This window comes from Mesocricetus auratus, unplaced genomic scaffold, assembly GCF_017639785.1.
Source record: "Mesocricetus auratus isolate SY011 unplaced genomic scaffold, BCM_Maur_2.0 Super-Scaffold_100010, whole genome shotgun sequence".
NCBI lineage: Eukaryota > Metazoa > Chordata > Mammalia > Rodentia > Cricetidae > Mesocricetus > Mesocricetus auratus.
Genome location: NW_024429194.1, coordinates 64,413,244 through 64,439,407, shown reverse-complemented (window position 1 = coordinate 64,439,407; position 26,164 = coordinate 64,413,244). Strand labels below are relative to the sequence as shown.

At 52.8% G+C, this 26,164-nt stretch overlaps 1 long non-coding RNA gene across 1 annotated transcript; it reads right to left on the bottom strand.

Annotated features, from left to right (window-relative positions):
* Window positions 1-3,998: 3,998 nt before the first annotated feature.
* LOC121142653 lies at window positions 3,999-10,048 on the bottom strand. The gene is made up of 3 exons (XR_005879677.1): window positions 9,847-10,048; window positions 4,524-4,665; window positions 3,999-4,384 (listed from the first exon to the last, which is right to left on the bottom strand). It is a non-coding gene; the product is annotated as an uncharacterized LOC121142653 (long non-coding RNA).
* Window positions 10,049-26,164: the final 16,116 nt, after the last annotated feature.

Below are 26,164 nucleotides of genomic sequence, written 5' to 3'. Positions count from 1 at the left end.
CTGGGGCTATGGCACAGGGCTCAGAGTCTTCATCTGAACCCTCAATAATGATAATTTAAGGCCCAGCCAGGCAGTGGGGGTACACTTCTTTAATCCCAGCACTCGGGAGGCAGAGGCAGGATCTCTGTGAGTTTCGGACCAGCCTGGTCTACAAAGCTACACAGAGAAACCCTGTCTCACCGCCCCCCCAAAAACCAATACAAGGCCTGTCTTATGGTTCCATGGTTTCGAAGAGACCCCATGACCAAGGCAACTTAGAGAAGAAGGCATCTAATTAGGGGCTTGCTTACAGTTTCAGAGGGTGAGTCCATGACTATGGTGGCAGGGAGCGTGGTGACTGGCAGGCATGGTTCTGGAGCAGTGGCTGAGAGTTCACATTGTGGTCCTTGGGCAGGAGACAGAGCGATGTAACTGGGCCTGGTGTGAACTTTAAAAACTTTGAAGTCCACCACCAATGACACACCTCCTCCAATAAAGGGGCTATTCTCATCCAAACCATCACAACCGCCCCTGCGTGCTAGGATCTGGGCAAGCATTTGCTGATTGGTAGCAAGACCATTTCCCTCATTGCCCAAGCCCCCTTCCATTGGCTGTTCCCTCCCCTCCCCAGGGTTGCCCCACCATCAGGCTGAGGGCTCACCTTCTGAGACCCAGTCCCCAGCATGTCATTCACACTCTTTTTCACAGATGAACTTGCTTGGCTATTAGTGAACCACTCTCATTTTCTCAGGGGGGTGGTGGGGTGGGCTCAGGTCAGTCATATGCTGGGCCTCAGTTTCCCCATCTGTAAAGACATGGCAGGGGTGCTGTCTTCCTTATTAGGCAGAAGGTCGGGAATGACCTCAGAAAAAGTCTGTTAGTGCATGCACAGCCCAGTGCCCAGGTGGCTCCTGGGAGGTAGGGCAATGATATTCCCCAGGTGGTTCCTAAGGGTTTTCCTGTTGCGTTAGCCTCACAAGAACAGTGCCGTAGACACAATGGAACCTTAGTTTACCTCCTCTCGCTGGAAAGGGCTGTGCCAGCCAGGATTTTTGATGGCACTTTCTTGCCCCACAGGCTGATGGCTGAGTTTGAGCAAAGCTGGCCAGTTACCATCACCTTCATGGCCTATCTAGAGAGGGGACAAGACAAAAAGGAATGTTCTCACCCCTGTTATGTCTGTTAGCATCCTAATGTCCAATGCTCAGTCAGGTGACTGCCCCTTTTGTAAGGGTTGTTGGGAAACATGATACATGCTCCTTCTACCTTAAGACAAAGTCTAATGTAGCCAGGGCAGGCCTCAAATTCCTGGTTTTCCTGCTTCTGCCTCCCTCCCAAGGACAGGTGTGTGCTGCCTGACCTGGCTAGGGCTTATTACTTTTACAGACTCACATTTGTAATTCTATCTAGCACTTGGGAGACAGAAATAGGAAGATCATAGTTCAAGGTCATCCTTAGCTACATAGTGAATTTGAGGCTAGCCTAGGCTATATATGACCCTGTTTCCACAAACAAAAAGAAGAAAAAGAAAAAGAGGAGGAAGAGATGGAGAAATGAAAGAAGAGGAGAATAGAAGGGGAAAAAAAAAAAGAATCGTCTACACCAGGCAGGGTGTGAGGCCCTTTGGCAGCCAAGGCGCTAGGGAACTGGGAGAGGAGGCAGAAAAATGCTAACATATGCAAGCAAATCTCATGCTGCTTGTTACTGCTCAGTTAAAAACTAGAAGAGAGCTGGATGTATAGCTCAGTGGTAGGAAGCTTGCTTAGCATGCATAAGGCCCTGAGTTCAATTCCCTGTGCTGCATAAACCAAACAAAAATCTTGACCCATACAAGAGCAACAACATGTTCAGAAGGACACTCTCGGCCCTAGCCTGACCACAGAGCTAATGGGGAAGCTGATGACAATAGCCGCTGACTTCCTGGTTTAAAACTAACTAAAGCTAACAGGTAAACTCACAGCAATAGAATTGGTTAGCAACCCGGCTCTCAAACATCTATCCACCACAAAGGTAAACCAACAGCGGTGGAATGTGGTTAATTACTGTTTCCTCAGTTGGCCTAGAAAGGCAGAGTGAAGTTTTCATATCCAGGGGTCATGCCATTCTAGGCAGAATCATGTTCCCATGCCTACTTCTATTTAAAAAAATCCTTAGGTGACAAAGCCTGGATGGAACAGGTTGTTATTTCCCGTTGGCCCTTCTGGAGCCTTCCTGAGGGAGGCCGGCCATCCTTTCCCTGAACTACTTCACTAAAAGCTCCCTTTGAAGGCCTGCCACTTAAAGACGCTTCCTCAGTCTCCTGCTCATTTTGGTTCTTTGTCTGATAAGAGGCTGTGGGAGAGATCCACGAGGTTCTCTGGGTCTCTAATAATGGAGCTAGACTCAGTCATTCATGGCCTTGGTTCCATCATCCTTGTCCAGATGCAGGACCAGGGACAGAGTTGGAGATGGGAGAGCTGGCCCTGCTCTCAAGGGCCAGCACCGTGTCAGCACAGCCTAGTATCTTAGTGTGCGTCGTTGGGCCGAGTTATCCAGCCAGTCTCTGGGCACTCAGTCCTGACCCTGACCTCACCATCCTGCCCTGAGAGAAGCTGTTTCGAGCACTGTGGGCGCCTCTTCTGGAGTACTCAGTGTTCTTGGGCGTTACTGGTGCTGTGTCCTCGGCATTGGTCAACATTCCCATAAAATATGGTTTCCTTTTGCTTCAAAAATGTTTTTCTTAGGGCACAAGAAATCCACCCACCCCTCAGTGTTCCTCCTAGCAAGGACCTTGTAAGCAATTTTTATTACAATGAGATAAAGACTTTGTGGCCACAGAGCAAACAGCCTGCTTCCTGCAGATAGTGCGGATCAGATTTCTTCTCCCAACCCAGCTGCCCTGAGACTTAATCACACAGCATCTTTGCCACCTCTGTTTCCGGGGGCCAGGCACTTCAGGTCCATGTGCTGGTTGTGAACTTGAAAGAATTATTTTCCACGTTGTCTTTGGAAAGGAGCAGACTGTCATTAATGATAAAAATAAGGACGTGAACCCCCTAAATGGAAAGAAACCCAAACCACCTGTGACCCTGTGGGAGGGGACACCACAGCTGTGCTTGAACATCAGCTGACCAGGCTTTCCCAGAGGTGGGGCAGAGGCAGAGGGGCTAGGAAAGTTTCTTAGAAGTCAGGGGATGGTCAAACTGCAAGAGATATAAAGCTGCAACAGTTCACTCACAGGCTGGTGGGGAACAGTGTCCTGCCTCCAGTTCTGTCACTCAGGAGCTGTGTGACCCTGGGTGAGTCACTTAGCCTTTCTCGTAACAGTGATTGTGACATGGGAGGACTAGATGTTTAAATAACTATGCATGAAGGGTGAGAATGGAGCCTGGCGTTTCAGTAGTGACAGGAGCTTGTCATGCTGTGGCTGCATGGGTGGAGGGAGGAGAGAGGAGGGCTGGCAGTGAGCACTGAGGAGTGATGGGCGATGTCCTTCTGTATGCTGTGAATATGTGTTTCTCTGATTGGTTGATGAATAAATGCTGATTGGCCAATAGCCAGGCAGGAAGTATAGGTGAGGTTACCAGATTAGGAAGGGGCTGGGAAGTGGAAGGCAGAGAGGAACCACCAGAGAGCTCCATGTAGCCGCCAAAGGAGTAACATACCAGAGTATTATGGGTAAGCCACAGCCTCTTGACAATACATACTTTAATAGAAATGGGGTAATAGGGTCAGGTGGGGTGGCGCACGCCTTTAATCCCAGCACTGGGGGACAGAGGCAGGCAGATCTCTGTGAGTTCAAGACCAGCCTGGTCTACAGAGCTAGTTCCAGGACAGCCTCCAAAGCCACAGAGAAACCCTGCCTCGAACTTCTCCCCCCACCACCAAAAAAAAAAAGAAAAATAAATAAATGAGTTAATAATTAAGAGAGAGCTAGTCAATAAGAACCTGAGCCATTGGCCAAACAGTTTATAATTATAAACCTCTGTGTGTTTATTTGGGACTGAAGGGCGATGGGACCAGGTGAAACAGAAACTCTGTCTACAGAGGAGCTGTGGCTGAATGGGTGGAGGGAGGTTGGAGCCCTGGGGCAGAGCACAGGTGGGTAAGTCCTGGAGTAAAACTTCATGGGGGAGGATCTGGAAGAACTGAAGTGGAGGCAGCAAGGTGCTTTGTGTGGGTTGCTTAGGGCGAGCCTCTTTGTGGGCTGGGGTGTGCCCTGGCCTCCTTTGTGGGCTGGGGTGTGCCCTGGCCTCCTTTTGGTGCTGGAGAGGCCTAGATTCAGGGTGTTGGGGATGAGGCCTGGAGGTCGTTAGGGAATGGGCCAGAAGGCATGAGAAAGGAATGCCCCCCTCCCCTACTCTGATGGTTCTGATCTCCTTCTTTCCATGGCTGGCACCCAGGAAATTCCATACAACCAGGTCACCTGTAAAAGACCAGGTGCCCTGTTTAGGAAACACCACTCGTGAGCTGGTAGCAGTGGCTCTTGAGCCAGGCTGTGGGCCCAGCCTCCCCATGACAAGACTGTTGTCACAAGCTCAGGGGTGCAGCCAAGAGGATCCAACCTGTAGCGGTCTGAAGATGACTGAGACTACCAGGTCTCCAAGCAAGCAGACGAGCAGCAGGTGTGGGAACTCCTCCAAGTGTATTGTTTGGGAGACCAAGAACGAAGCCCCAAAAGTTCAGGCATGTTCACCAGGTTCTGAACTGTGAATGGAGAATGAACGGGGGTGGGGGTTAGTGAGAGAGCCACCTGACGAACAGCAGCACCGACTGTCACTCCACGAACTTCTGCCGTGGAGTAGACATCTGCGATGTGGGGAAGGGGGCACCCAGACACTCTAGTCCTGTTGGACATGAAGCGACACCGACACTGGGGACCTAGGTATCGTCTGCACCCAAGCTGCTGGTGTGTGCTGTTCTCTGAAACGGCTCGGGAAGGGGGGCATCAGCGAGTGTGGGCACCCCGGGGGCTACTTCCAGTGAATAGGAGGGCAGGGGAGCCACATCTGGATGAGGGTTAGCACAGTTTATAGGACAATCTGAATCCATAGGAGGACTGCCTGTCAGAGCCCACAGTTGTCCGCCCCTGGGTCCCCCTGCAGGGTCACTGGAGGACTGTCCCGGGTTCTGGAAGTCAATATTCTTGGCTTTGTTAAAGGCCTCTGCTGTACTAATACTGTGAAGGGCGCAGAGACACAGCATGAGGGGAGGGTGTGTCAAGCTCCTGCCTGGACTCCTTCAGGCTCTCCTCTTCAGTCTATGGGGGAAGCCAACTGTCACAATACAGGGACACACAGGCAGTCAGTGGCAAGGTCCTCTTTGGGGAGGCCTAGGACTCTTCTGCTAGTGGTGACGTGGAGAGCCTTCTCAGCAATGTGCTCCCTGTCAGGCCTTCAGCTGATGGCTGTCTGGCCAGCACCTTGACCATGGCCTCTAGATAGCTGGAGCCTAAAACCAACCAGCTGGGCTGTTCCCGGTTCCTGCCACAGAAACTGAGAAGTGTCTTTTGTGGTGGGTGTCTAAGTTTTGGGATCTTTGGTGACACAGTAAAGGATAATGTATGGGGACAAGCCTGGTAAGTGCCTGTCCTAGCCCAGCCTAAAGTGCTTTAGACTTTACTATGTATGCCCAACAGCTGTTTGTTGGTCTCCAAATATGAACCTGGCTTTGTCAGTCTTTCTTTTTAGTTTATTCATTTTGTAACTTAGACAGCATCTCATTACGTAGCCCTGGCTGGCTTGGAACTCTCTACGTAGACCAGACTGGCCTCGAACTCACAGAGATCCACCTGCCTCTGCCTCCCGAGTGCTGATGAGTCTGACATTCTTAGAGCAAGTACAATACCCTCCCCCGCCCAGTGATCCAGGACTCAGCAGGGGTGGGAAACAGCAGAGGGGAATCTCAGCCCCTTTTACCATCCCTTAGTCAAGAGGGTCAACTTATGGGTCTGGAGAGACGGCTCAGTGGTTCAGAGAGTATACAAGTGAATACTCACATGGGACAACTCATAACGACTTACTACTTACATGTGCAGCTCTAGGGAATTCAATGTCCTCTCCTGGCTTCTACAGGCACCTGTACTCACATGCTGTATCCTTCCCCAGACACAGCTACATACACATATTTAAAAATAAAATAAACCTTTTCTTTAAAAAGAGTGTTAACTCATAGTGGTGCATGTCTGTAATCTCAGCATTGGCCAGCAGGAGGCAGGGGATAGTGCATGTCTGTAATCCCAGAACTATCGAGCAGGAGGTAGGAAGATTGTAAGGTTAAATCTGGATTGGACTACATAGAAAGACTCTGTTTCCTTAAAGTCTAAAGTCTCCCAGTGGGAAAACTGAGCCTGGGGAAGATGGTGTAGTAGGTAAAGCATGTGCCGTGGAGGCCTGATGACCTGAGTTTCGTCCCTGAACCCACATGAAAGTGGAAGGAGAGGACCAGCCCACAAGGTATTTTCTGACCACACTCATACCAAGGTATATGTATGTCTCCCCCAAATACACACAAGAGCACGTGTGTGCACGCTCACACACACACACACACACACACACACACACACACACACACGCACACACAAATAGGACTTTCAGATCTTTCTAGAACTCAGTTGTTCAAGAGTATATATCATCTTCATTTTTCCTAATAAAACTGTTCTTAGTTTTTAAGATATAATAAATAAAAATAAAAAAGTCTTTTAAAAACAGTACAAGCCGGGCATTGATGGAGCTCGCCTTTAATCCCAGCACTTGGGAAGCAGAGGCAGGTGGATCTCTGTGAGTTTGAGACCAGCCTGCTCTACAAGAGCTAGTTTCAGGACAGTCTCCAAAGCCACAGAGGAACCCTGTAGAGAGAAGCCTTTTCCTTGCCATCAGCTTTGGTTTTTCCCCATCAGTCACCTGGGCTCTGCCACATTGTAGTCCCCAAATAACACAAGACACTGTATTAATTATGAAGCTGTTGGCCTTGCTTGTTTCTTACTGGCTAGCTCTGACTTAAGTATTTAACCCATCTAAGTATTTCTCTTACCGGAGAAAAGTTCTAGACTTCTTACTTCTCTGGTGGGCTACATTGTGACTCCTGTGTTTCTCCAATCCAGAGTCCTCCTGGACTCCTAGTCCCACCTATCTTGCTTCCCTATTGGCCAACAGTGCTTTATTGACATATACACAGGACTTCCCCATCAGAACCCTGTCTCGAAAAACTAAACCAAACCAAACCAAACCAAAACAAAACAAAACAAAAAAACAGTATAAATCTAAGCCAACATTTCCTCCTACAAGGACAGACATCACTGTCATCCTTGAACACTGGAAAAATGCATGGGTCATGGTCCCTAGGACATCTCCACTAAACTCACCAGCCTGATTGACAGAGAGCTGCCACAGCCTGACAGGTGAATATAGGCCACACATCTGTGACCAAGGAGGAACCCCAGCCACAACTGTCCTGACATCTGAAAGATTCAGCCAGCCTCACAGACTTAGCATAGGAACATTGATTGGCAGCAACAGGGAGAGAGTTCAGGATGGTTCTCATGGGGCAAAGTGGGTAGCATATTGTCTGTAGCTCTGTCCCTGTGGTGGTGTGAATGAGAATGGCTCCCATAGCCTCATATATTTGACTAGTGGGCCCACAGTTGGTGGAACTATTTGGGAAGGATTAGGAGGTGTGACCTTGTTGGAGGAGGTTTGTCATGGGGCCAGAATGGGCTCAGAGGTTTCAACAGCCCATGTCAGTCCATCTAGTGTTCTCTCCTCCCTCTCTCTCTCTCTCTCTCTCTCTCTCTCTCTCTCTCTCTCTCTCTCTCTCTCTCTCTCTCTCTCTCTTCTATGCTTATGGATCAAGGTGTGATCTTTCACACCCCTGCTTGTGTACCTGCTGTCATCTTGTCTGCCATGATGGTCACGGACACTAACTCTCTGGAACTGTGAGCCCCAAATTAAATGCTTTATTCTCTAAGTTGTCCTTGTAGTAGCCCAGCATAGAAAAGTTACTAGAACAGTCTCTGAGGTGATGTCAAACCTGTAGCCCTCTGTAATGCCATGGATTGAGGAGATGTGGACTCTCAAGACATCTGCAGAGTGAAGGTGACCCATCACATGATGATATTGTCTAATGGGAGCTTGCCAGGTAAGCTAGACATGGCTTGGCAAGGTCATGGAATGGGGTTTAGCACTCATCTCTTTTCTGTTGTGTGTGTGTGTGGCTTTGGGATAAGATCTCCTGTAGGTCAGCTGGGCCAGGAGTTGGCCTCAGCTAGGATGGCCCTGGTCTTCCTGCTTCTGCCTCTTGAGGGTCTGGGATTCCAGGACAGTGTCCTACTACTTTGCTTTAGGAGAGGCTGAGGAATTGCATGCAGGGTCTTTGGTGTGCTTGGGGGATCCTCTACTCTCTCAGCAATGTCTCCAGATTCCCTCCCTTTTTGTGGTGTTGAAGACAAAGAGTCTCTGTGTTCCTCTGTTGCTGAGCTGTGTCCTAGGACTGAGCCTTGTGGTGATGCCCCACATGGTTCTATATCCCCCCATCTCACCCCAGGGCTAAGTCCATAGTCACTGACCCTTTCTTGTAGAGGTGCTCTTATTTCCACAAGCGTCTTGGTTCCCTTGGATTGTCCTCAGGAATCACCAACTTGGTGGCTTAAAATGCCAGAAATCGATTCCCTCTCAGGTCTTCAAGTCCATGTTTAAAGAGGTCTGCAGGGCTCCCTTTGCCTCTGCTGGCTTTTAGCAGCTTTGAGGGCTCCATCGTCGTGCACATGACTTTGTTGTTTTTCTTAGTGGTCTGAATCTACTGATATTTTAACTACCATCTGTGCCTGCAGCACCCCCCATCGTCACCCCACCCCTCAGACTGTGCCTGCTGGGATTTTTGGTTTTGCCAACACCACTTGCCCACAGCTGCCAAACGTAGGTTTTCACTAAGTCTGTATTGTTCTATTTACCAGTAAAGACTCAGGAGTCAAATGTTGGGGTGAAAACTTGCTAGATCAGAGAAGCCAAGAAGCAATCAACTGACCTTCTTTTATGGCCAGAGACCCAGCAAGAGAGTGTCCCAAACTAAAAAGAGACCTACGTCCCTCCCTCCTCCTTCTGGTGCATCTCTTTATCAGTATTCCTAGCTTGTCCATCCTTGTCTTCTCTATGGTTAGTCCAGGTCAACTAGTTGCTGGCTCTGCCCCCATCCAAGGTCAACTTTATTAGCAAGGTCTCGGAGTTTCACAGTGTGATCAAATATCCCGCAACACGGCTTTGTTCTGAGCTCTCGTCTGTCCTCATCTCTGCTCCTCTTTGCCTGTGTTATCCTTGCCAGTCTCTCACAAGCACCCTGTCATTGGATTTAGGGTTCACTTGGGAATTGAGGGTAATCTCACTTCGATTCTACTTACATGCACCAGATGAAGCTACCCTCCTGGGTTCGGTGCTCTTGGTAGATTTTTCTGTGGCCATTGGTCAACCCACTCTAGGGTGTAGGGTTTTGGTCTAAGCCGTGGGTCTCTCCTGGGTGGAAGGAGAGGACTCTGTGGGCTCCTAATGGCCCCACGTGGGAGCCAACTTTGGCCCATTCCTGTGCAAGTTCCTCGATTTCTCCTGTGTTGTGCATGCTGGTGCCAGTGTGGCTGCAGGTCTGAGTGGCTGCCTCTCTCTGAGTGGCTCACAGAGCTGCAGGCAGCTCCTCCAGAAGGCTGTGTAGACGTGTGGACTGAGTAACCGGGCAATATGGAGCCAACTAGGAAAGGGAAGGGCTGGCTAACTCCCACTTCCTCCAGCTAGAGGGGTCTCTCAGGTTGGATTATCATTCTGGACAAACTTACAGAGAGAGAGAGAACCTTTCCCCTCGGCTCATGCTCCCCCAAGCCCAGGTTCATATCACGGTCTCACTCACCAGCTTTAGGGTGCTAATCTGTCTTCCTTTCTAGCTGCAGTCCAACCATCACCGCGTCCAAGACTAGACTCCCCACTTGCCTCTGTCTTCCAGATCCACCCTCACCAGCTGCCAGAAGTGCCCTCTTTTCCAACTCTGGTTAGGCTGCAGGAGCCTAAGGAGGTCTAGTCTCACGTTGTCAGCTGGGGGCGCTCCTGCCCCATGGAACCTGCTGGCTCCCAGTGGGGGCAGGGCTGCTGCAGCTTCCCAGTGAGGCCTGTCCAGCCTGCCAGGCAGGTCTGGGTGTGGTGTGAGGAAGCCACAGGCCTGGGAGAGCTGGGTTACACATCCATGGCTTGAAGTGTGTGTGTGTGTGTGTGTGTGTGTGTGTCTGTCTGTCTGTCTGTCTGTCTGTCTGTCTGTGTACGTGATAAGGAGGGAGGGTAGTCACTGGTGGTGTGAGTTGTACAGAAGTGTCCTGGTTCCTCTGGCTCTCTCAGGCCTGGGATCTCCACAGTGTGTTATAAGAACTCACATGAAAGACTGGGCTTGGCCCTGCCCAGACCCTTCCTCATGACTCCACCTTTTCACTCGAGCAGGGGCTGTGGGGGTCTATGTCACTCTGACACAAGATTCAAGCAATGATACCCCTGCCAGAGGACCATCATAGGGATGAGCTGGGTGTGCATGGTAGGGGGGGGCATTGAGCCCTGAGCCCTCATGGTGTCAGGAGGGCAGGAGGTCTCAGATGGAGAGTCTGGTGGCATCATAAGCCATGCTGGGGAGCTGGCCAGTGAGCTGGGCTCTGAGAGCCTGCCTTCGGAAGGCTGTGGTTGCGAGTCTGCGGGAAGAGGGCCTTTGGAGCTGGAGTCTGGGGCCTGGCTTAGGGCCGCAGTGAGGTCTAAGCTGGCCGGGGAAAGAAGGCACTCTGGGCCTGGGGACCGTTTTGTTCAGCATGGGGTCCTGAAGTGTTGGGCCAGTGTGTGGGTGGCTGGCAGTGGATTCTCGTTTGCTGGGCTGGGTGGAGGGTTTTGACTGCTAGTGAGCGGGCTGAAGACTGAAGTGCTTGGAGGGGGTTGTGCTATCAACCTCCCCTTCTAGAAGACCCACAGGCCATTGGGGCAGGGAAAGTCATCCCTCTTGATCAGCATGGGGTAGGTTGAGGACGAGCTGAGATAAGAAGAGTTCTGAAGATGGAGGCAAGTGGTGCAGGGGCCTAGGCCATGATGGCTGCTGGAGGGCAGGGCAGGTGGGCTGGGAGGTAAAACCTCTTCTCCATTGGACAGAGCTGTGAGGGATCCATGTTGTGTGGCAGCAGGGACCTCCTGCATCTCTGCTTGGGACACCTGGCCTGGAACCTGGCCTTACCTGTTCCCAAATCTCCTTTCTCCCCCAGTTCCTACTGTCCACAAGTGGCTGTGACTCCTGGCTAGGCTTCGGAGGTGAGCTCTGGTTATGTGGAGAACTGGGATTGGGCAAAAGAGGTTAAGCCTTAACTCCACTGAATGACATGTGACATGTGTGTGTGCGCGCACACACACACGCACGCACATGCCCCTGGTTCACCCACTCTGTAAATCAGGGGCTTTCACAAGTGGTGACAGGCCAAGAAGAGTCACCTGTGAAGGTCCTGCCTCTTAATGGCTGGTGGTGAGGGGAGGCTGTGCAGGACTTGAGAGCCTGGGCCTTGCATCTGCCTGAGAGATCGAGGAGTGATGTCAGGGACTGTGGGATGTGGCTTCAGGCTAGGGATCAGCATCCTCTTGTCCCTTGGAAGTGGTGGAGGGTACATAGGCTAGACCAGCAAGCTAGCCCTGTGCCTCTCTCTAGATAGAAGCTGGCAGGGACCTCCAGCCCAGCCTCTGAGGCCTTTAGGGTGGAGGGGGGCATTCTGTAGCAGGGAAGAGCTAGAGTTCTGGGAAGAACCCTTGGCTTTTATTCCAGGAGTCTGGATTTGATCCACCACTGAGGCATGGCGTGTGGGAAGGCTCCTAGCTGTTTAGGCACCACACACTTACTGTCGGAAGGATGGTAGACCATAGTTGGATGGTAGGTCCAGGGTCTACATGACTCCCAGGAGTCCTGGAATGGAGCTTCTGAGAACCCTAGGGGAAAGAATGTCTTGTTCCAAGCCCTTGTTTCTGTGTGATGACTCACAGGCAGGGCATGTGGACATCTGTCCCACTACTCTGGTCCATTCCAGACACAGCTTTCTGAAGAGGGTTCCAGAGAGTGGCCATGGGACAGGCTCAGGTGGGCAGTCAGGGTAGAAATCAGCTTGATGGGGAGCTTGAGACTTGGGGCAGGACTGGCAGTAATGGTGGAAGCTTCTGGGGTGAGGACTAGTGACCAGGGTGGAGGGGCTGTGGAGTTGGGTCAGGGTTGGGCTGACACTGGAATCTGGGGTGTGAATATGGCAGCCTGAGGGTCAGGGTTTGGGCTGGGATGGGTTTATATCTGAAATGTCGGGAGAGGGGTTGGCTTGAGGTATAGTTATGGTCATAGTTTAGATGGGGTTGGGGCTGGCACTGTCCTAGGTGGATGAGGAACAGTAGGCAGGGTTGGGCTGACAATGGGGCCTTGAAGAGCCGTCCCTGTTGGGCCTTTCCTCTCCCTTTTGCTGGGTCTTTTTCAGCTGTGGCCTGGCCTGGGGATTCTAAGGGAAGTAGGGCCCTAGGTACTAGGTCTGTGACATGTAGAACACAGCCTGTGTTGGGCCTGGGGCCTGGGGCTCCTTTCCAGGGAGAGCCGTGGCTCTGTCCTCCTTGCTATCTGCCCTCCTGCCTTGGTGTTTTCTCTCGCTCTGGACCTCCTCCGCACTTTGGCTCCTTTGGGCTGTGGCTGGTGGCCTCCCTGACAGGCCTCACTCTCAGGTGTAGGTGAAGCTGGGCCTGCACCTCACCTGATCTGAACCATATAGGCTACCTGAAGACTTGGCTGTCCCATCTTGTCACTGTTCCCACATTCTGAGGGCCTGGTTGAGGGACTAGAGTCAGGGATATGTCTGCCCAGTCTGGCCTGGGGCTGGGTCATTCGTTCATGGGGATTTTCTCTCCTGTTTCTATTACCCTCCAGGTTTAGCCACTGGGGCAACCAGGCACTGGACTTTGATGCCCAGGCTGGGTTGCAGTTGGGTGTCCTGAGCCCAAACTGTCCAGGTCCCCCTGGCCCAGCTGGTCAGTGAGGGGCTATCTCCCTGTTGTCTATGCTGCTCTCACTTAAGTGGGATGGGATGGGATGGGGGTGGGGAGGCTTGCGATCCTTTGGAGAGAGCCCATTAGAGAGGGGCGGGGGCAGGTGTGTCTCTGAGTGATTCAGGCTGGATTCCGAGGCCCTGAGCTGGTGGCTTTTTTCTCCCACTGGCCTGGCAGGTTCATGCCCCAGCTCTGAGTCACCTGGGTGTGGTCGAGCCACCCGGCAGCACAGTACACACACATGGCTACACACTTGGACTAGGGCATTGTGTCCTGGGTACAGAGGGGCCTGGTGGTGTGGTGCTGTTGTTGGTAGTGCTGAGTGTCCCCAAGATGTCCCTTAGTGACTAAGGGCCTCTGTTCCTGGGGCAGCATCAATTGGGCCCAGCCTTCTCCCTGCTCCCTACCTGAGAAACAGGTGGGCTCATGGCAGGGGAGGGAGGAACTGGTTGGGGCTCGGTACCTGTGGGTGCAGCAGAGACCCCGAATGGCACATGTCTTCTTAGGCACCCTGCAAAGGGCACCCATGGGTACTAAACGCTGATTGCTTTGGTACCAGTTCTGGATGCTTCCTAACCCTGTGAAAGCCCCATGTCTCCATGTCATAGAGGGGGATCTGAACTGTTGCTGTCCAGTCACATGACCTGTGAGTGCCCAGTTGGAGCCTCCTCACTGTGGAGGGCCTGAGCCAGATGTGAGGACATCTGTGCTGCTGCCCCACGGGGTCTGATCCAGATGTGCTGCAGCTCCGTCCCTGCCCTTCATCAGTCCTTCCCACTGCTAGGACGCCTCGCTTAGAATCAAGTTAGACCTGGGGTCTGAGGCTGGTGTCCCCTGAAGAATGCTGGGGCCAACGAAGCTGCCCCACACTCCACAGGCTGGGGAAGGCTGTGTCCTGTCTCTGGGGGAGCAAGCACTGGCCATAACTGGCGTGGCCCCGGACTTGGAGTGTCAGGAAGCGAAGGGACCCTTGTCTGTGTTCACTTTCTCAATGCATCTTGGGTAGGAGAGGCCACTTGGTTCAGGTCACCAAGCTCACTCTCTGACCCTGGCTCCCGCTTTGGCCCCTCAGGTCTGCCCTGGAATCTGGACAGGCATAGCCTGCCATTACTTTACTGGAGGTCACTTCTGGGAGTTTCCCTCCTTGGACAGGGGGACAAGGCATAAAATGTGGGTCCCTAGAAGATGACCCCCTTCTTCACAGATGGTGTGTGCCTGGGTAGATAGGTGTCAGGAGGGCCAGCATAGCTGTAAGCGAGGCCCGAGGAGAGGCAGTGCAGGCGAAGGGGCTGTTGGGATTAGCCCCGTCTCACTCACCAAGGGGCTCCTGGGGGCCTCCTCGGAGGCTTGAGGCCTGGACTGGCTGATTTTCTCTGACAGGGTCCCCAGTGGGAGGGAGGCGGGGTAGGGCTCCTGCTTTAGCAGTGGCCCCACCCCCTCCACCCACACCCTCCAGGGTCTGTCAGAAGCTGTTCCAACGCAGGAGAAAGTACCTTATTAGGTAATATGTGCTTTCTGCCAGGTGGGGTGAGGACAGGCTGCCTGCCAGGCCCAGGCAGAGCCCAGCTTCTGTGCTGTCTCAGAGCTGGCACTGGCTCCAAGCCCAGCTATCCCACACCTATCTGCCTGTCCAGCCCCTGCTGTGGGAAGCAGGCAAAGTGGCTCTGTCACCCTGGCCACTGAGATATGAGTGAGCAGCCAGGGTACCTTCATTTCTCCCGCACAGGCCCAGGCCACAGCAGCCAGGCTGGTGTCCCTCCCTGCTGGTACTCCCTCCCTGCTGGTACTCCCTCCCTGCTGGTGCTCCCTAGCCTCTCAGTTTGGTCACTGGGGCTATAAGGCTTTCAGTTAGGCCTTATCACAGCAGGAGGGCTCAGCAAGGACCAGGCCTGAACCACACCAGGCTCAGCTTCCGACTTCACCCCCTTTCTGGCTGTCTCTTAGCTTCTTGGGAGGCTGGCTTCCCCGCATGTCCAGGCCACCACCTGCTCTCCCAGCCCGTGGTGCACTGAGTTCTGCCTCATCCTGTGAGTGCCAGGTGCACCATCTCAGGTTGGGCCAAGAGATAAAAAGTATCACTCCATAATGTCAGGGACTCTCGGAGCAGGGCAGTCTTGCCACCGGACTCCGTGGATGGAAAGTCTTTAACAGCCATCTCAGGGCTCTGCTGACAGACAGGCAGGCCCTGGACTGTCTGTGGGAAAGCGAGGGTGGGTGTAATTTCCCAGGAGCTGAGGCAGCTGGGAACTCAGGGTCTAGGTCGTGCCTCCTTCAGCCTTTGCCCTGGAGTCCAGAGTGCTGCCTCTTCCTGCACCCCCTGAGGTGATTTGCCAAGGCCTCCTCTCCCTTGTCTCAGCCTCCCTGGCTTTTCTTGACTTGTCCACTCCTTGGTTACTGAGGTTTTCTGGGGGGTGGCTTTTATGTGGAGATAAGCCAAGTATGTGAGTATCCCCTTTAATACACAGAGCCACCTTGTCCCTTCCCAAGTCTCCTCTGTGAGGGGCAGAAGGGACCAAACGCCTGTGCTTCTCCCACAAGCTATGGGGCTCAGGGACCCTGCCCCCAGGGTCTAGTAGTTTTAGAAGTCAATACAAACAGGCAGTCCTGCCTGCTGCTTAGCTCTCCATTTCAAGCTCCTGCCTCTACACCGGTGGATCTCAACCTTCCTAACACTCCAACCCTTAATACAGTCCCTCATGTTTGTGGTGACCCCCAACCCAACCGCCAACTTATTTCATTGCTACTTCATAACTGCAATTTTGCTATTTTATGAATGAATCATTATGTAAATATCTGTGTTTCCTGATGGTCTTAGGCAACCCCCAGGGGTCGTTCTATTGCAAAGGGGTCACAGCCCACAGGTTGAGAAGGACTACTCTGGAGGATGGGCTGCCTTGTGTTCAGGCCACAGTATGCTGGAGGTGGCTCACTGGTGCCTTCTTCCCCTTGCCCCATCTGTGTAGCTTGGGGGAATTCCCAGGTCCCGTTCTGAGCTCACTGGGGTCACTCTTTCCCAGCCTGCCGGACCATGACCTTCCTAGCTCACGGTTGTACTCTTCAGGGAGTGCTGACTGCACTCTGGTCTGAGCTCAGCACCTTTACTGACACCGTCCATCCCATCTGTAGCTCCTGCTAGCCTGATGCCCAGTATCTCACGGCAGTGCCTGACACTAGCTGATACTCAAAAGACACCCGTTAAATCTTGAGTGGTCCCCACCCCAGGCGCTGGCTTCCTCATCACGGCACTCTGCTGGGAGTCCTGATGTGTGAGCAAAGCCTCGGTGGCCTGGAATGGGCTCCGCTCATTTCCCAGTCTGCAGCCTCCTGACCCTATAGCCCTTCACACAGACACTAACATTCATGACCAGTTGACTCCTTCTGGACTTACACATTCCAAAGCAACACTGCAGCTGCAACCCACTGGTACTTCAGGGCCACAGTCTTGTAAATGGGACATCTGGCCACACATGAGCTTGGCCTATCTTTCTCTCCTGGTCTGTAGATTCCTTGGAGAGTTAGGAGGAAGAGAACTCATGGTGTGTCCACAGGTTACCAACCCTTCCAGGTCATTAATGAGGCCTTTGGGGGCCTGGACAAGGAATGCTTAGAAGATTCTAGAAGCCAAGAGTGCCAAGGCATGAGAGGTAGATGGTGTGGCTTCTCTTAGGGCTTGGGTTCAGAAGAGAATTGAGGGCAGGCCATTGTTGGTGACAGTCTGTGAACAATGATCCGTTCATGCAGTTAGCGAGCACCTGCTGTATACACAGTGGAAGGTCAGAGCACATGTGAACTGGGACAGTCCAGGTTCATCCCAAGTCCTAGACAAGCATGTCTGACATGGATCTTAGCAATGACACTGTGTCAGCCACTTCCGGTTAGGGCCAGAGAAGGATGCACACTGACACATGCTGTCCTGGGTCACACAGCAGTGCGCCGTGCCTGGCATCAGCATCTGTGCTGCTGCCCCAGCATCTGTTGCCCGAAGGGCATCTGTTCTTCCCCCAGCACAGTGCACAGGGTTGGCAGAGGAGAGGCGTTGGCCAAGCAATAGCACAGTGACTTAAAACATGGATTTAGCGTATGAGTGCCTTGCCTGCACTATGTATGTGTACCATGTGTGTAGCTGGTACCCATGGAAGTCAAAAGAAGGCATTGGATCTCCTGGAGCTGGAGGTACAGATAGTTGTGAGCCATTATGTGAGTGCTGAGAGCCAAACATGGGTCTTCTGCAAGAGTAATAAATGCTCTTAACCACTGAGGCATCTCTTTAACCCCTCCTTTTGTAAAAAATTACAAGATGTTTATTTTAACTATTATTATATTAGTGTGAGTGTGTGTGCACACCCGTGCATATGTTCACATGTGGAGGTTGTAGGATAATCTTTGGGAGCTGGTTCTCTCCTTCCTCCACGGGTTCTGGGACACCTGCTGTGCCATCTTGCTGTCCTAGGATGCTCTGTTCTGAAGCAAAGTTGCCAAATGTCAGGGGCCAGAAAAGAAATCCACCAGGAACAAGGCCACTGGACAGGTTGGAGGCAAGTGTGTGTGTGTGTGTGTGTGTGTGTGTGTGTGTGTGTGTGTGTATGTGTATTTAGTCATGCGCGCACACGGGAGAATGTGTAGATCTGTGTGTGTAAGTGGAGGCAGGGAAGGACCAGGGCTGAGGTGTTTGTGGATACAATTGTGAACGTTTACAAAGTCCTATGCTCGCAGCGAGTTTGGCCCTTGTTTTCTGGGAAGTGTTGGAGAGACCTGTGGGGAAGACCTGCCAGGGCTGTGGGTGGGAGGAGTGGCAATTAGGTGGGCTGATCAGTGGGCTTGAAGGGATTGCGGGTCAGGGGTCAGTACTGCCTGTCTCCCGGGCAACCATAGTAGCTGGCGCAGTGCAGACATTGGACTGGTGTGATGCGTGGGGGGGGGGGGGGGAAGGTCAACGAATGTCTCCCTAAGCCCTTGGCTTTATCCTTCTCCAGAACCCCTCCCCGCCTCCTACCTAGCACAGAGTGTCTGATGAGCTGGTGGGACTCTGGGAGGCTCCCTGGGGCTGGGGTACCTCACTCCCTGCTCCGGGGCTTCTCCCAGGCTTGCAGCAGCATGCAGCTGCCGGCAGGGGGCGGGTCCACCTCAGCTTTGGGAGGCTCCTTCCTGGGCCCCAGGCTCAGCGCCCTGGAATGCGGCGCTCAGATGTGGCGGCGCCGCCCGCGTCGCGTCCCGTCCTGTTCTGTCCGGTCGTGTCATGCCCGTCTGGGCCGCCCTGAACTGCTTCCCTGCCCAGGCACGCAGGCCGCGGGCTGTGGACACCAGGTGTTTCCAGGAACAGAGGCTGCGAGCCCCGCCCCAGGACCTGCCCTCCGCCCACCCCCAGAGGGGTACCCAGGCCCATGGCACCCTAACCCTGCAGGGTCTCATGCTCATTGCCTGAATTGGGGGCTTCTTTATGGGAAGAAATCTTGGCCACACACCTGGTCCTTATGCCTCAGAAGCTTCCTGCTTCAGTTCCCCCCTGTCGAGAGGGTGTGATGCTGGCTGTGTTACTGTGCTAAGCAATAGAAAAAACTTGTCTATGCTTACCTCCCCCATCAGACTACCAGCTAAGCCTAGCGCTCAGCTCCTTACAAAGGGTCCTTTCTTAGTGTCACCCCTCCTTCCTTCCCTGGGCTGTGGTTCTCAGGCTGGGGGTGGAGAGTGGGGACTGCGGGAAACAGAAGCCTTGGTCTGCGCCTGCAAGCTGACCAGGCCTCTCCTATCTGGTGGCCTTAGGGAAGCTGGGAGCAGGCTAGAGGGGCCTGGAGAGTGCTCACCCTCGTCCCTTGTGTCCAGCAGCGGGTATAGATTCAAACCAAAGAGCAGTCACTGGCAACAAAGTGTGGTGGGTAGGAGGGGAGGCAAAACTCGTCTTCGTTTGACAGCTGGGTAAACCGAGGCTGGGATTCCTCCAGTTAGTGACAGAAGCAGAGCCAGAACCAGGGCTGCTGAACCAGACCCCAGTCCAGTGCTCTTTCTCACCTGTCTACACTGGCAGGCAGCTGTAGCCGTGTCCAGCACCATCATTCCAGGTCCATGCCTGGCTGTGACAACGCTCTTCCTGATCTGTGGCCCTGCCAGGAAGTTTCAGAAGAGACCATCATTCTCCAGGCTGGCCCTGGGGAGAGGCTCCCTGCAGCTGCTCCTCCCAGCAGAGGGAGTTCCATGGGTTTAGGGCACATGGCCCCCACCTCCCCTGTCTCCCCACCAGCTGAGCAGTGTACCGGACAAAGTGAGGGAGTGATCTACTCTGGCTGTCAAAGGGGGTTGGCCAGAGGCCCTCCAGCAGGCCCACAGGCTGTGGGCTTAGAGCAAGGACCTTTTTCTTCCCCGCCTTCAGATTCTCTAAGACGAGTGTCCACAGGTTACAATGATGGTTCTGGGATGTCACCCCCTGGAGGAGGTCTGTATCCCAAAGTTACGGTGAGGTGACCCTGACCATTTTTAGAGAGAGATAGAAAGGGGTGGGCCCAATTAGGGTGACACTGGCTACATTGTGGCCTGTTTACCTCAGAGGACAAATGCAAGGGTGTTAGGTATGGCATGTCTCCTATCAGAGTATAAGGAAGGGGCCTGGACAGTCATTTGGAGCCTGGTGGGTTGGGAGTGTTGTGACTGAAGTATAAACATCCAGGGGTGGCCTTGAAACCTTGTGGCCTTGTGACTGTCCTGATGGCCTTGAGACTTTGTTAGTGAACCATGGCTCCTTTCCCTGGGGGTGGTCCATTAGGGGGAGGGTTTGTCAGGGAATTTTAGACTCCTGTAGAGAGACACCTTCCAACAGGGCGTGGGGAGGGCATGGTGTGACAGGACCCCAGAGGCCAACTGCCTTGCCAGAGCTATGGTCTCAGCAGATGTGGCCTGTACAGATATGGGATGGACGAGCGGGCCGGAGAGCTCACCAAGTCTCAGGGGAAGCCCCCCAAGGTACAAAGGTTCAATGGCCCCCACACTGTTTAGTTTGCACCCAGTGTCTGTGACCAAGAGGAAGTGGAGAGCAGCAGGAATGCCGGAATCCAGCCAGGCCTTGTCCCAACAGGCAGCGGAGGGTTAGGCTCCACGGGCTCAGCCGTAGCTAAGCAGCGTCTGTAAACAGAGGAAACACACACGTGCTCCCCGAGTGTGTGCGTGCTCCTGTTCATGTGTGTGCCTGTGCGAGGCCACAGAGTTTCAAGTCATAGATGGGGACCTTTCACGCTCCTTTCCAGTCCCCGTCACACGCAGGCCTGGAGTGTGTTCTGCCAGCTGATATCACAGAACACTTGCTCTGTAGCTGGCCTCCCGCCCCGCACATTGTCTCCTCCAGTTCTTGCAGCCCTCGATCCAGGAACCTTAGTTCCCACTGTCATGGGAGGAGAAGCCGAGGCTCTGAAAGTTGCGCTACCCCAGAGCGCAGGGCAGGGGAACATAAGGCCAAATTGGCTTCAAACTCAGGACTGTCTCACAGTGGAGTCATTTCACCCCAGCACTTTTGGGGTGTGTGCATGTGAGCAGCGGCCAAGGCATGTGTGCACATGTGCTGAAATGGGTGCCCCGTGTCCATAGGGTGTGTGCACTTACGTGACCCATAGAGCCCATATATGTGTGTTTGTACACGCATGTGTAAGAATACGTGTGCAAGGCACACTGGCACTCACTAGTGCAAGTGTGACAGGTATATCTGTGCCACATTCTCTCAAAACGCTGACCTCCCTGTAGCCAACGTCCCCTCCCTCCTGGGCTTTGTACACAAGTGGGATGTTAATATGTTTTCACATCAGGGCCACCAGGCTGGTGCCACATGGGATGTGTGATGTCTCATGGACAGCACAGGAGCCTTGGAGATTGGGCAGCTTGTCAGGAATGGGCATGACAAGGGATAAAGGGATAGTAGGAGTGGGATTTCTCAACCTCTAACCAGGGGCAGAGAATCACTGTGGCCCTGAACTGCCAGATTTACCTCTCTTTCAGGGTCCAGCTTCCAGAACCTGGGACAGTCTTCCAGTGACCCTGCAGGGGGACCCAGGGGCAGGACAACTGTGGGTTCAGACAGGCAATCCTCCTATGTCCTGGAGGGGATGAAGGGGAGAAGGAGACCCCAAATGGTGCTCAGTTTCCACTGTGGCTCACAGAAGTAGGGGAGAAGGCCTGAGGCCTTGATTCGGTCTCTAGGCACAGGCAGCAAGTATGGGCTCTGCCTGTTGTGCTGGTGCAGACGGAACAACGGCCAGCAGGGGGCGCTCGGAACCTGCAGATTGAGGAAACAGCGTCGCAGGGAGGTAACGGAGGGAAGGATTCACGTGCAGGGTCATGCCTGCTGTGTGTGTGTGTGGGGGGGGAGATGGAGGAGCACGCACGTTGCTACTAACCCCCAGCCCTTCCTGCTCTGAGAGGGCTGTGAGTTGGTGATTTGGGGCCCCTAAGCTCTAAGGAGGTGAGAGTGACTGACTTGCCAGTTTTTCTGAGGCAGAGTGACCCAACCTCTGTGACAATGAGGAGGGTGCAGTGTCAAGGCAAGGGACTCCAATCACAAAGACTTGAGGTCTGAGCCTGCTTCTGTCTCAGGGCGACCCTCAGCAGAACAGAGGGTACGTGGAGACCCTAGCGCACCATGTCACCCTGGAAGACTTCAACCTCCACTGCTGGTGTGTCGGCACATTTCCTCAGTAGATATTTAATGACACCTCGTAAGCACAAGGCCAGCAAAAGGCCTGGGGAGTCGCAAGTCCCATAAGGTGGTGCCTCACTCAGAGAGTAATAACTGGTGGATCCTGAAGAGCTCTGTGGTGCTACTGATCTCTCACCACAGAGACTGGGCCCCGGCTCCCGTCTGTTTGAGCCCCTGAGCTGTCAAGCCTTGTCTCATCCAGTCAGAGTTGAAGCCCAGCCACTGGCCACAGGCTGACCCTGCCTGGCCCCCGGCCCTGGCCCACCTCTCTTCCTCTCCCCTCCCTGCTCCCCACATCAGGGCTTCTGCCCTGTGGTTCCCTCTGTCTGCCTCGCTCTTCCTAGGTTTTCACACAGCTACATTTTCCTGCTCACATGTTCACTGGCACGCCCCTTCTCAGGGAGGCTTTCTCTGACCTCCCCGCAGACTGACCCCACTCTCAGCAGCCCTCCCTCCTCCTCACTCTTCTTGACTTTGCCAGACGCATTTTTATATTAACATTTCCTTTTCTGTCTGTCTCCTGATCTCTTTACTGTCACACCCCAGGGTATATTTGGCACATAGCAGGCATCAGAACATACTTGTAAGGATTGAGTGTGGCCCAGGGATGGTATGGACTCTTGAGGCATGTATACGTGCGTGCGCGTGTGTGTGTGCGTGTGTGTGCATGTGTGTGTGTGTACACACGCACATACAGTGGGAGAGTTGGGGATATCTGTATCCTGCCTCTGTTCGCTTTCCTTAGGGTAGAGGTTGAGTGACTATTGTGACAGCCACCGGACTCACATATCTTAGCAGACACACCGAAAGCTTCAAGAATGGAAGGAAGCTAGAAGAGGAGGGGCAGTATTTTATTTCTGAGCAGAGGCTGTCAGGGGACCTGTAGGCATCACACACATTCTGTGCAGGGCAGCCCCTTCTGCAGGCCCGTACAGAGTTGAACTCCTTGTTAGAATGTCACCCAGTCTTTGATATTCAACCATGTCCAAATGGAAGGGAGAGATTGTACTTCGCCTGGTCCCCTGCTCTCAAGTCCAAGAAGCGGCACCATGGGCTCTCCCTGCTCCTGGGTTTCACTGAGCCCGCCTCCTTCAGTCCTAGTATGGGCCTTCTTTCCTGTGCTTCCTAGTGCCCCAAAAGTGACCGGTGGCTCCCCTGCCCTTAATACACTCTCCATCAATTCCTGAACCACATCTCTCTGGTGGAAATCCCCAGTGTGGTTTCCCTTTAAAAATATTTTATTGGCATATATTATTGATTTTGGTTATAGCCATTGCCTTTTACCTGCTCTTGTGTCCCACCTCTCACTGACCACATTTCCTTCTCAGGTGGCTCCCCTTCCCCTTTCAAGTCTTTTTTTGGGGGGAGGTGACCCGATGAGTTTCACGGGTGAGAGTTGTAGGGTCTTAGCCCAATCACGGGGCTGAGCTGGGTTTGAGGAAGGGTAAGTGCACTGCTCGCCCGCCCGTTCCCCAGCCTCCCAGAATCCCGGAGACAGTCAGACGCAGCAGGGAGTCTAGTCAAGCAGGAACTCGTTTATTGTTTGAAGCAAAAAGCCCCAGGGGTGGGGGGAGACCAACTAGCCAATGGTTTTAAAGGTCAGCCTATCATGCCTAGGCACCCTGTGCTTTACCTAGTGAGCACGAGCTGTTCATGCAGTGAGCTCATCTGGTTCTATGTAGGCAACCAATCATCTTTTTTTTTTTTTTTTGAGCCTGTCCTGGAACTCTCTCAGTAGACCAGGCTGGTCTCCAACTCACAGATATATGCCTGCCCCTGCCTCCCGAGTGCTGGAATTAAAGGCATGCACCCCCAGCGCCCAGCCCAATCATCTTTTTTTGTAAACAACTCAGGACTCACCCATCTGACTTCCCCTCTGCGCCATCTTTGACTGGCTCATGTGCCCTACAACAGTTTGTTTACAGGAGCAAGGGCACCGTACCAGTAGCTTCACCCCTGAGGAAAATGTGTCGCTCTCCCTCATCAGGAGGGAGGAGAGTCTACTAGCCCCTCCCCTTTTCCGTGAAAGGAACTTAAAAAAATTATTTTAAAAGACAGGATCTCACCATGTAGCCTTGGCTGACCTGGAACTCACTATGTAGACTAGCCTGGACTCATACACAGAGACATCTGTCTGCCTCTGCCTCCTGAGTGCTTAGATCAAGGGTGTGCACCACCAAGTCTGGCTTCCATGACAGGATCTTGAGGGGCCCAGTCCTGCTCTGATCATGTGCAAGTCACAGCTGGTGTGAGCTCATGACTACCACAGCCACATCATGTCAAGCAGTCAGCCCCTCCCCCACCTCCCCACCTTCCCTGGCGCCTTACACTCCATCCACTCCTCCTTTCTGAGACGTTCCTGTGTTTTGGAGGGGGTGATGCAGATTCCTACTTCTGCATGGGTTTAGTAGTCATTTATTCTCTCTGTTCTAGCCCTGGTGTGGATTTATATATTCTGTCACCGCTGACCACTGCAAAAACAAGCCTCCCTGCCTATTATTCTATGGGCACAGCCAGAGTTCTTTAGAAGGCCATGTTTTGGGCACACATCACATCCGTTTAACAAACCAGCAGCCATTGTTTCCCCGTGAGGGCCTATGACTCTTCAGCCTTTGGACTGGGTTTGCAATACCAGATGTGAATTTCCTTCTGTGGACCGAGCATCAAATCCAGAAAGAGGACAGACAAGTGGGGGAGGGGAGACGGTTTCCTGGAGGGGGTGCCTCTGGGTAGGTGATGCTGCCCTCGACCTGACACTGAGGAAGCAGATGTAGCGGGGATAGTTCCAGGCGAGTTGCCACTGCGGCCCCTGCAAGGCCTGGGATGTGGCAGCCACTGTAAGGCTTGGGCACTGTGGCAGCCCCTCAGTAGATGGTGTTGGGGAGGGAGCAGTGCAGGCAGGAGAGGGCTTTCGGTCCTAGAACCGAGGTCTGAAGTTGGAGCCAAGTGTATGTAGGTCTGAGACCGGCATTTAGCTCTTCCAAACACATCCCTAGCTGCTCCCCCCACCCTGCCCCTATTCTAGAGGCTTCAGAGACATGTTGTTCTTGCCTCTACCAGGAGAGGGCAGTGGTGGCTGCAGCGTTAACTGGCAGGGCGGGTCCAACCTCTTACTGAAAAGCAGGCTGGGTGTCAGCTCCAGAGGAAAGAGGAAGGGCTGGGTCACTTTTCTAACCCTCAGCTTCCTCTAACACATCTCCAAGGATGAACAGATAGGCTCAGTCACTCCCAGGGTCAGGGCACTGGGCCCGGATAGAACACCCGTCTCCTCTGTACTGGGGATTCAGGGAAAGCTGGCAAAAACTTGTATTGGTTATTAGCAGCATTAGTAAGCAACTACTGTGTACCAGGCACCATGCTAAATCCATTTTCCATGCATCTACTTAAAAAATTATTTTAATTTTATGTGTAGGGGTGTCTTGACTGCATGTGTGTCTGTGCATCATAAAGGCCAGAGAGGTATATCATATTCCCCCAGAACGGGATTTAAAGAAAGTTTCGAGCCTCCATGTGGGGCTGGGAATCAAATCTGTGTCCTTTGCAAAAGCAGCTGTGCTCTTAGTCACCAAGGCATCTCTCCAGGCCCCATGTCTCAGTTTTTAAAGGCTTCACAACAAATCAATTATGCAAGTGTAGTTCCGCTCTCAGAGAGCACCCAAACCATCCATCCAGCCCCAGGGCATGCTCTGCAGATCCTAGTCTTGGTTATTAAGGGTGCAGTCCCTCTGGAGGGGTGTGCTACCCAGGGAGTTGGGTAACTGATCTCATGGGGCTGACAGATACATTAAAGACACTGTACCTGAAACACTGAATATTTCAAGCTTAAGAAGATTAAATATTGATAAGTTGTTGTAATCCAGGCACATCTTGGCCCTGCCCTCCCTTAGGGAACCTGGCAGAGTGCCCACCTCGGCACACATGGCAGGCAGTACCCTGACTCTATATGCAGGTGTGAAGGTCCCTTTAAGAGGCAAACTCCACTCACTTCCTCTCCCTCTTTCTGCCTTTTTCTGAGGAGACAGCTCTCTCTCTCTCTCTCTCTCTCTCTCTCTCTCTCTCTCTCTCTCTCTCTCTCTCTCTCTGTCTCTGTCTCTGTCTCTGTCTCTGTCTCTCTCTCTCTGTCCTCTCTCCCTAATAAACTTTACACATAAGTGTTGTCTGCAGGACTCCCCAGTGCACATCGGGCTGTAGGGCTGAGTGATACGCAGTATGTGTTCTTGACCAGTATTCTGTGGGACATTTCAGGGACCACCATCTATTACATCATCTTAGTATTCCTTGTTCTTTTTTTTTTTTTTTTTTTTTTTTTTTTTTTTAAAATTAAGTCCTCATTTTTTTTAAAGATTTATTTATTTATTACATATACAGTGTTCTGCCTACATACCAGAAGAGGGCACCAGATTGAATTGTAGATGGTTGTGAGCCACCATGTGGTTGCTGGGAATTGAACTCAGGACCTCTGGAAGAGCAGTCA